Genomic DNA, 11383 nt, shown 5'->3' with positions numbered 1-11383 from the left:
AGTCTCCTTCAAATTCTATTTAGATTCTGTTCATTTGCACTTAGTAAGTGAGAATATACTCTTTGAGCAATGCTTTTGTCAGTCGTTTATAGAGAGTTATGCTAGTCATGATTTTTTTTCTAAATATGGTAAAGAAATAATAACCATAATATCTAGCCTTTTGTTAGCAATAATTATAGTGACAAGCCCTTTTAAAATTTTGTATAAATTACTTCATTTAAACTACACAACAAACCTATGAAATAGAAACTAGTATTATGCTCACTTTAAATGAGGCATAAAGGTTAAGTAACTTGCCCCTGTTACAGAGAGAATATTCATTGGAGATAAGAAAGATTTAGATCTAGGCATAGACAGAATGGTGAACTAATTTTACACTACTGTAAAGTTACCTCTAATGTTTTTATTTTTTATAAAAATCCATGTACAGCAACAATTGATTATGCCTATATGGTGGACTAGATTCCCTGAACAACTTTGTACTGAAAACAACTAAAATACTGGATAAAACAAATGTATCAGTAATCTGACAATAAAGGCTAATTAGAAAACAAAAACTAGGTGAAATGGGAACCAGACAAGTAAGCAGAATTCTGCTTTCATTATAAGTGTATTTGCCAAATTCTGGTGTGTTTGAGCTTTAATTTCTATGGCCTCATGGTGCACAGAGGGCAGTAGAAAAAAACCCAGTGTTCTGGTTTGCTAATGCTGCCATTTGCAAAATAACAGAAATGGATTGGCTTTTACAAAGAGGGTTTATTTGGTTACAAAGTTACAGTCTTAAGGCCATAAAACATGCAAGGTAAGGCATAAACAATAGGGTACCATCACTGAAAGAAGGCCAATAGCATCTGAAAAACCTCTGTCAGCTGGGAAGGCATGTGGCTGGTGTCTGCTGATCCCAGGTTGTGTTCCAGCTCCACTCTCAGCTCCTGCGCATTCTTACAAGTCTCTCTCTTGGCTGCAACTCCAAAATGTCACTCCTAGCTGCTCTGAGATCCTTCTGTCTCTGAGCTCTTTTTATAGGACTCCAGTGATTAAATCAAAGACCTATGCTGAATGGATGGGGCCACATTTCCATGCAAACATTCAATCAAGAGACCATACCCTAATCAAAGGTGTCACTCATAGTTGGATGGGTCATATCTCCATGGAAACAATCAAAAGGTTCCAATCTAATCAACACTAATACATCTGCCCCCACAAGATTGTGTCAAAGAATATGGCATTTGGGGGACATAATACATCCAAACTGGCACACTCAGGTTCTATTTAAATTGTGGTGTAGATCAGAATATACCCCATGCACAAATATAGGACACCAACATTAATGCCTTCAATGGAAGGGTGAATTAGAAATAAAATTGCTACCATTTCACTCTGAGACTACAAATAAAAATCACCTATCCAAGCCTTAGTTCTTGGTATAGAGGAGAAAAACTTTCCCTAAGAATATGTTATCACAAGCCACCAGTCATATTGTTTTTCAGACCAATTTTATGCTAAATAGGTAGTCCTGAGAATCCTCAACCAAGACTTTAATTTAAATTAGTAACAGGTTGGTAATATCTCTAGGCACCTAGCAGAAGAAAACAAAATATTCTCTGGAGGAATCCTTGAAGTCCAGACCTCAATAAATTCTCTCAGCTAAAACCCGAGGAAATATGAGTCAAAAATTATAAAATACATAAAGACACAAAGCATAATGAGTGAGCACTAGCCACAACAATAGACAACAGACAGACTGATAAAAATTGCAGATATAAGAACTATCAGATTTGTGATTCTTATTTTTCAAATAATAAAATGTTAAATTCAAAATACGATTCTAGAAAGCATAAAATAATTACCAGGTAGAATTTCTAAAGGTTAAAATTGGACTTTTAGAAAAAAATCAAAACTTGGCCATAAGCACTCAGTGGACACTTTTTACAGCGAAAGTGGCCATTAATGAATTAGAAGACAGATCTAAAGAAATTGTGAGGATAAAGTACAAAAGGCAAGAAATAGAATATTTGAAAGAAGGGTTAAGAGACATGGAAGATAAAATGAGAAGGTCTAACATACATTAAATTGGAGTCTCAGAATAAGGAAGGAAAGTACTGGAAAGGATAATGCTTTATAATTTTCCAAAAATGGTGAAAAGCAATAACCGCAATCTAAGAATCCAATTGGTCAAATGAATCCCAAACAGGATAAATAAAAAGAAATCATCATCTAGATATATCAGAGTAAAATTATTTCCAAAAAAAAATGAAGAAAAGTTCCAAAATCTTGCTAAAAGATCACTAATGTGCTTAAAATTGGTGAATTTTAGTGCATGTAAATTATACCTCAATAAAGCTTATACAAAAAACAAAAACAAAAACAAAACTAGCTAGAGATAAAAGACTATCTACAGTGATGTCATCAACCTGGCAATGTGAACACCTACTGAAAACTTCTTTCCAGAAATTCAATGAAAAAGGGCAATTCTGAATTGTTTGAAACTCTGGAGAAGGATATAGACTGGAGAAAAACCCTAGAAATGCTAAATTAAAGAAAGAGAAGAAACATCAGGTAGGAATTTTCAGTCCCAGACCAGCTAATCCTCTCCCCTCCCCCTCCTTGGTCTCTGTGTGGGAAAGGCACAGAAATAGCAGACCAGAACCCTCCCACCAGGGACCCAGATTTTAAAATCTCTCACAGCAGTGAAAAATACACTCACTGTTTGAAGGCCCAGTGGACAAGGGGAGGACATTTCAGGGCCCAGATCAGTGAGAGACAGAGACTGAGAAAATGTGGACAGAGACTGTGTTTCCAGCCCTGGGTCTGAAAGCCCTTCCCCCACCCTTGAGGGAAGCAGCAGCCAGTGGCTGTTTCCTTGCCTTGGAGACAGCTAGAGTGCTGGGTCAGCTGAGGAAGTACTTCGGCACAGGTGGAGCCAAACGAGCCAGATTTTGGCAGGCAAAATGAGGACATAGGATTCCGCATTTTCACCCTGTGCTCAGAGGCAAAGCAGCCTCTGAGGACAATTAAGTTACCAAACAGTGCCATCTGCTGGACAGTCCAGAAAATGCAAGAGAGGTAAAATACTTTTTAAAAGATGCTTCAGACCCTTTCTTAGGAGCACAGGAGCTGGTCTACATGCCCTGTACAGAAACCCAGCCCTGTTTGGGCTGAGAAATAGGGAAGACCCAACTTTCAAAGCAGTGCTCCAAAACAAACCCAGGTCTTGCTAGCAGGTGGAAAATAGAGCACCACTGGAAGACAGCAGATCTATATTACCACATATAGTGAACTTGCTGGTGCCCAGTGCCTACCTCCCAACCCTGTGGCAGTCCAAGGTGGGTGCCTGACTTTGTGGAGAAGACTGGGGAGCAATGCCAATCTGACAACTGGCCAGGGAGAGAAAAAAAGAAAAGATAGTGATCAAAATCAACCAAGAAAACCTTAGGCAAAAGAGAGAAAATCACCTCCAGAATAAACCAATCAAGAAAATCAAATGCCTAGACACCAAAAAAATCATGAGCCACATCAGGAAACAGGAAGATATAGCCCAGTCAAAGGAAGAAACTAACACCTCAACTGAAATTCGGGAGTTGAAACAACTGATTATAGATATTCAAGCAAATCTTTTAAATCAAATCAATGAGTTGAGAGAGAATGTGACAAAAGAGATAAAGGACATAAAGAAGACACTGGATGATCATAATAAAGAATTCAGAAACTTCAAAAAACAAATGGCAGAACTTATGGGAATGAAAGGCACAATAGAAGAGATGGAAAACACAATGGAGACATACAACAGCAGACTTGGAGAGGCAGAAGAAAGGATCAGTGAGCTGGAGGACAGGACATCTGAAATCCTACATACAAAGGAACAGATAGGGAAATGAATGGAAAAATATGAGCAGGGTCTCAGGGAACTGAATGACAACATGAAGTGCATGAATATACATGTCATAGATGTCCCAGAAGGAGAAAAGTGGCAGAAGGAATAATAAAGGAAATAATCAATGAAAATGTCCCAACTCTTATGAAAGACATAAAATTACGGGTCCAAAAGCACAGTGCACCCAAAACAGAATTGATCCAAATAGACCTACTCCAAGACACTTACTAACCAGATTTTCAAATATCAAAGATGAAGAGAGAATTCTGAAAGCAGCAAGAGAAAAGCAATCCATCATATACAAGGGACACTCGATAAGACTAAATGCAGATCTCTCAGCAAAACCATGGAGGCAAGAAGGCAGTGGTACAATATATTAAAGATACTTAAAGAGAAAAACTGCCAACCAAGAATCCTATGTCCAGCAAAACTGTTCTTCAAAAATGAGAAAAGAACAGATAAATAGACACCAAGAGAGTTCATAACCTCCTTTACAAGAAATACTAAAGGGAGTGCTACAAACAGATAGGAAAAGACAGGAGAGAAAGGTTTGGAAAAGAGTGTGGAAATGAAGATAACAGGAGATAGAAAGAGGGTAGAGATTGGGCATTTGATGTTGAAGGAGTATAGAATGTTCTAGAGGATTGATTTTATAGATCCAGAAATGGATAGCACCTACTATGTGATGGTAGCACAATATTGTAAGTACACTGAAAAAAGATGACAGTGAACATGGTTGAAAGAGGAATGTTAGGGGTATGTATGACACCAGAAGGAAAGATAGAAGATAAAGACTTGGACTATACCTTAGTGAAACCTAGAGTGGTCAATGAGTGTGATTAAATGTACAAATACAAGCATGTTTTACATGAGGGAGCAGCAAGAAGGAATGAAGTTGTGAGGTATGCAACTAGGTACATGGATCGTGAGGACAGTAAGTTGAGTGAATAAGCCAGAAATGAAAAGACAAACACTATAATGCCTCACTAATATGGACTAAGAATAATGTGCAAGCTCTGAGAATCAAATCTGGGATCACAGGTTATTAGGGGAAAGCTTATGTAAAGTTTCCTAGATTGTAAGCTATTATAGCAGTCACGTCTATTCATGAGTTGTGAGTTATTTCTAAATTTTGAGATTCTGAGCTGTTTGTGTGTGATGTGGCCAGTCCCTGGAGCTTCAGGTGTCTGTGTGGCGCCTGGAACTTAGGAGCACAGGAGCTGGTCTACATGCCCTGCACAGAAACCCAGCCATTTGGGCTGAGAAATAGGGAAGACCCAACTGCTAAGGCAGTGCTCCAAAACAAGCCCAGGTCTTGCTAGCCTATGGAAAATAGAGCCGGGCAGCTGGGATTGTTGGCATTGCCCCATGAATCAACTGTTAAAGAGGCTGAAAAGGAGATCAGACTTCAGTTGGACATCTGAATGAAATGGACTTGGTTGAAATTGGGATAGATCAGACTAAAGGGTAGAGGATGATATTAACTGTTTTAAAATTTGGGCTTCTGTGTAGGACCAAAGGAAGAGATGTTTATTTGGTGCAAAATCTATATTTTCTGTAGCACACTATATAATTTAACTTGTATGGTTAGTTTACTCAAATACCATAATTACATGGAAACTTGACTAGAGAGTGAGATCTTATTGTTGGTTTGTACAGGTTAGCATGAAGCCCTGATACAACCCAGAGTAATTTGGGCAGAGAATAAAAAGTACTTGCAAATCCCCCTTGAGGGACTGGGGAAAAATGCAGAAACATTAAACCTCCTAAGCTGGGGAATTTCTGATATTCTCACAAGTATGGGGGGACTATCAGCTTAGTAGTCTGAGATCTTGATCTTGGGGCTTGCTTTTATGAAGCTTGTTACTGCAAAGGAGAGGCTAAGCCTACTCATAATTGTACCTCAGATTCACCCCCAGAGGGCCTCTTTTGTTGCTTAGATGTGGCCTATCTAAGCCAACTTGGCAGGTATACTCATTGCCCTCCCCGCTACATGGGACATGACTCCCAGGGATGTAAATCTCCCTGGAAATGTGGGTTGTGAACAGGGATGAGCCTAGACCCTGCATCAAGTGATTGATAAAGCCTTTTGGACCAAAATGGAGAATTGAAACAAAATAAAGTTTCAGTGGCTGAGAGATTACAAGTGGAGTCAAGAGGTCATTCTGGAGGTGACTCTTATGTGTTCTATAGATATACCTCTTTAGCTTTTAGTTTATCATAATAGTTAGAAGGAAATATCTGAAACTGCTGAACTGCAACCCAGTATCCTTGATTCTTGAAGGGGAGTGTATAACTATATGGCTTACATGGTGTGACTGTGTGATTGGGAAAACCTACGGCTTATGCTCTCTTTTCCCAGTGTATCAGTTTGTATATATTATGTCCCCCAGAAAAAGCCATATGTTTTGATGCAATCTTGCGGGAGCAGACATATTAGTGTTGATTAAGTTGGAACATTCGGATTAGGTTGCTTCCATGGAGATGTGCCCCATCCAACTGTGGGTAATAACTCTGATTGGATAATTTCCATGGAGGTGTGGCCCTGCGCACTCAGCATGGGCCTTGATTAGTTTACTAGAGCACTATATAAGCTCAGACAGAAGGAGCGAGCTTGCTACAGCCAAGAGGGACACTTTGAGGAATGCACAAGAGCTGAGAGAGGAGCTGCAGTTTACAGAGACGTTTTGGAGATGGCCTTTGAAAGCAGACTTTTGTTCTGGAGAAGTTAAGAGAAGACAAACAGCCCAAGAGCAACTAAGAGTAATATTTTTGAGGAGCTGCGGCCTAGAGAGGAACGTCCTGGGAGAAAGCCATTTTGAAACCAGAACTCTGGAGCAGTTGCCAGCCAAATGCCTTCCCAGCTAACAGAGGTTTTCCGGATGCCATTGGCCATCCTCCAGTGAGGGTACCCAATTGTTGATGACTTACCTTGGACACTTTATGGCCTTAAGACTGGTAACTTTGTAACCAAATAAACCCCCTTTATAAAAGCTGATCCATTTCTGTTATTTTGCATAATAGGCAGCATTAGTAAACCACAAGACCGGTTGTATGGACAAATGAGTAGAAAAATGGGGACAAAAAGTAAATGACTAATATGGGGGAGGAGGGGTATGGGATATTTTGAGTGTTCTTTTTACTTTTATTTTTATTCTTATTTTTATTTTTTGGAGTAATGAAATGTTCAAAAATTGATTGCGGTGATGAATGCACAACTATATGATGATACTGTGAACAATGGCTTTACACTTTGGATGATTTTATGGTATATTAATATATTTCAATAAAAAATGGTTAAAAAAAATAAAGACTATCTACAAACGGATGCAGGTAGACTGGAACTTAACTTAATACATAGCAACAATAGAAGCCAGAACATAGTGACAGTGTAACAAGATCATCAATCTGTTGGGAAAAATATCAGCTACAATCGAAAAAAACTACAGAAATAATTCTCAAGGGTGAGGATGAAAGAAAGATGTTTGCATGCTAACAAAATCTGAGAGAATTTGCCACTAACAGAATTCCTCTTCCACATGCAAAAAGTCACAAGATGTAATTTGTACAGAAAGAAAATTAAGAAAGTAGTAATAAATCTAAATACATGCCATAATAAAAATTATAGTTTGAACAAATACTCCAATTTACAAAGATTTTCAGATTTAATTAAACTAAATCCAGCTACACAAAATTAATACATCTCTAATATGGATAAAAAAGTTAAAATTTACAAAGATGGAACACATATAGCAAGAAAATACTAATTGAAATAAAACTGGCAAAGCTACATTCATATCAGACAGTGTGAACCTTGATGAGATTTACAGAATATGGATGAATTTATAGAGATATAAATTCTAAACTTGTGTGCCCCTATTAACTACAAAGAGGAATAGGTAAGTAGATTTTAACACACCCATCTCAGTAATTTACAGATAAAGTTGGAAAAGAATCAGAAAAGATATGTTTGAATGACAGTGCCAACATAAATGATATGATGAAAGCATATAAAACACTGCACACAGTAAGTAGAAAATACACTGTTTGAGCAGAATTCATGAAAATTGACCACATTCTGGGCCTTAAATCAAATTTCATGGATATCAAATGACTGATCTCAAATTTATAGGCTATCTCTATGCCCTAGAGAACTCCTGCCCTTGCAAGAAACATATACCAGAATGTCCACATTTGCTCTCTTTTGAATACCAAATACATAGAAAAAGAAAATTAATTTCTGTCATCTCTAGAATTAATAAATACATGATGGAGACTACTATTCAGCTGTTAAAATAAGTAATTCACCTATACCCAGCTATATATCTCAAGAACATAAGTGAATTTAAAAAGCATGTTTCTGATGAATATATCAAGTACAATTCTTTTAATATAATGGGCAAAAGCATATGAAGCTATATTGCCATGGGAAAAAAAAAATAGTAAATGTGTATCTTAGTTATCTATTTCTGCATGACAAATTATCCCAAAATGTATGACTTAGAATAATTAATTATCTCTCACAATTTCGGTGGTCATGAATTCAGACAAGGAAAGTAGAAATAGTTGGTCTCTGTTCCACAAAGTCTGGGGCCTCTTCTGGAAGAAATGAATGCTATAAGCTGAAGTCATTTGAAGCCTCATTCACTCACATGTCTGGGGCTTGATGCCAGTGTTGACTAGTAGCTTAAATGAAACTGTCATCCAGAACATCCATACCTGGCCTTCCTTTGTCCTGGCTTCTTCACACATAAGGCTGAGTTCCAGGGCAAGCATCCCAAGAGAAAGAGCCAGGCAGAAGCCATATCCTTTTTATGACTTGGTCTTGAATACACATAGCATCATTTCTACATACCACATTGATCAGAGCATTCACAAGCTCCTTACCAGATTCAAATAAAAATAAACATATATACAGATCAGTGGTTAACATTGAGGAGGAAAGGGGATAGTTTTCTGGAAGGGATCTCTTCTTAGTTAACAGGTGGTGTTCTATTTTCATATTGGGGGAAGAGAGATTTGGTGAGCCTTCTCCTTGCATCTCTTCTCAAACACCTCAAACTGTGTCTTTTCATGCCCATCTCCTATTTACACCCTTCAGAGGATCACTGTTGTCCTAAAATTGAAGTTGACTTTCTTAGTATGCCATAAAACACTCTCCTTGTTCTAGTGCCTGCCTACCTCATCAGTCTCATCTTTCACTGTCTATCCTACCCCTGTCTTTTATTTATGATAACTTTAAGAGCAAAAGAAAGTAGACCCATACCAAATTTTGATTAGAGATTGATTACTTCAAAACTGTTACACTTTTTAGTAGATTTCCATAAGTTCTTGGTATTTGATGTTTAAGCCCTGCATTTGTGTTTTTGGCAGCTTTTTTTCTTATGCTTCTTTATGATCCTTTGCCTGATCCTTGACAGTGATACCATGAAAACAAGTTCTCCAATGATGCTGATTCTTCACTGCTCTCCCAGAAAGAAGCTAAAGAGGAGAAGTGTATTTTGTACATTTAAAAACCTGGTCATAGCTATTCGGCTTCTGGATTTATTCAAACCCCTGATTTCTAATTTGAAAAACTCTTTCAATGGTGTTGGACAAGGAAGTCTGTACTAAAATTTTTGAAGACCTTTACTTCTCTGAATTATGAATGTGTTTTCATCATTTCCTTGAAGGACACTTCAAGTGCTGCTTGTGGTTGAGCATTGTCTTTGAAAAAGAATACATTTCTGGACTGAATTTTCTATCAGAACATATTCCTTTCTTCCAGACTGTCGATGAGTATTTGTTGTGCAACCCCTATGTGCCACACACATAGGTATTACGTGGTAAACAAGAAGACTTCCATTGTTCCTGCCACTCTGATGCATATCTTCTAGTGATTCTATAGGAATCCCCGGTTTGGTTGTATGTAAACCCAAAAAAGATTATTTTATTATTGTCTTGAAAATTTATAAATGGGTGAATTCCCTTTACAACTTCCTACTTACACTTTATTAAAGATAGTTTGGTATCTGATCCATTTACAAATATAGGGAAGCACTAACTTACATGAAAAAGAAGCACTGAGAACAAGGAAAAATAGCATGAAAAATAACACTGGGAACTTATTCATAGACACGTCTTGGTGATTATGTGTTAGGCAGCCATTTCTTTCCTGAGCTAAACTTTGCAGTGCATGAAATGACTGAGGCCAAATGGCAGTCTTGTACCTTGTGTTTCCTGTATGATGCACATTTAGAACTGGAAGCTGTGGCTTTCTTTATTTTTGAGAAAATTCTATGTCTTACCAACACAGAAGAAAACATAACATTTATTACAATGGAGAAGTAAGTATAACAAGAATTTGTCACAGTTGATGAAGCCATGATGCCTTTTGATGCCACAAAGATGATACAATCCATGCTGCAAATATTTGCAGGAGGTACATAGTGTCTGTGTCAGTTGTGAAAACAGGTGAAATAGTTTAAATGATTCTCATTGCTTTTAAATTTTCTTTTCCTTGCCTCAAATAATGCAGCTTCTCTTCTAAATACTTTTCCAAACAAAGGACGGAAACAATAATATTCAAGAAGATTGATCTTTTGTAGCAATATTTCAAATGTGTCACCTTTTTTCTTCTTCTCTGGGTTGCTGCAAAATTAAGCAAAGCATAATAAGTTTAGGAAATTCGACTGGTTCTGAAGAAATGTTCCCTTAGCTAAAAACAACAGCAAAATAGAGAATGAAAATCTTCGTATAAATTACTACTTGACTGTTTCTTTCTCTCCTGTAAAAATAGAACTCTTAGAAAATGGACCTAAATCCAGTATTTAAACCATTTTTCAAATAGAGGTAATTTTCCAAGCAACCTTGAAACAATTTGGAAGATATTTCCCTCTTAATTAGTTCTCCTAAGAATTTTGTGGAAATGTTAACATTGTTAAACTGAGGCACATGCCATAGTTTTTTTCAAACTATCTACTTTATAAATTCTATATGTGTGTGTTTGCATATATGATATTTATTTTATAAAATAACAAGGAATATTTGAGAGAAGAAAATGGACAGCTTATGTTGCCCTCTCTACTTCTAAATACTATCAAAACTTCCTCCTTTGCTGCCTAGTCAAACACTGGCAAATTAGTTAGCAACAAGAGCATACATATATTTGGGGTGTATTTCTCTGGTTACCACATTAGTGTCTGGGATAAGAAATATTAGGTTATGTACCTTTCAAAAATACTGCATTATCAAAAAAAATAATATTGCACCAAGTAGGTCAACCTTTCATTAAAGTCCAGGGTAAAAGCAGTCACAAACTGTAGTCAAGAAAAAGTAGCCTTGGCATGGCATAAAGAAAAGAACTTTGTCTTCAGTAGACCAAATACTAAAGTTTGGATATGGAACGAAAAATTGCTTCCTCTTCAAGTTTCTTTTTTTTTTTTTTTTAATCTTCTAAGCATTCATTCATTCATTCAACAAATATTTACTAAGTGTCTCCTACGCCAAAGTTACTGTTCTAGATACACA

This window comes from Choloepus didactylus, chromosome 7 (assembly GCF_015220235.1).
Source record: "Choloepus didactylus isolate mChoDid1 chromosome 7, mChoDid1.pri, whole genome shotgun sequence".
Classification (NCBI taxonomy): domain Eukaryota; kingdom Metazoa; phylum Chordata; class Mammalia; order Pilosa; family Megalonychidae; genus Choloepus; species Choloepus didactylus.
This window is presented reverse-complemented; position numbering follows the sequence as displayed.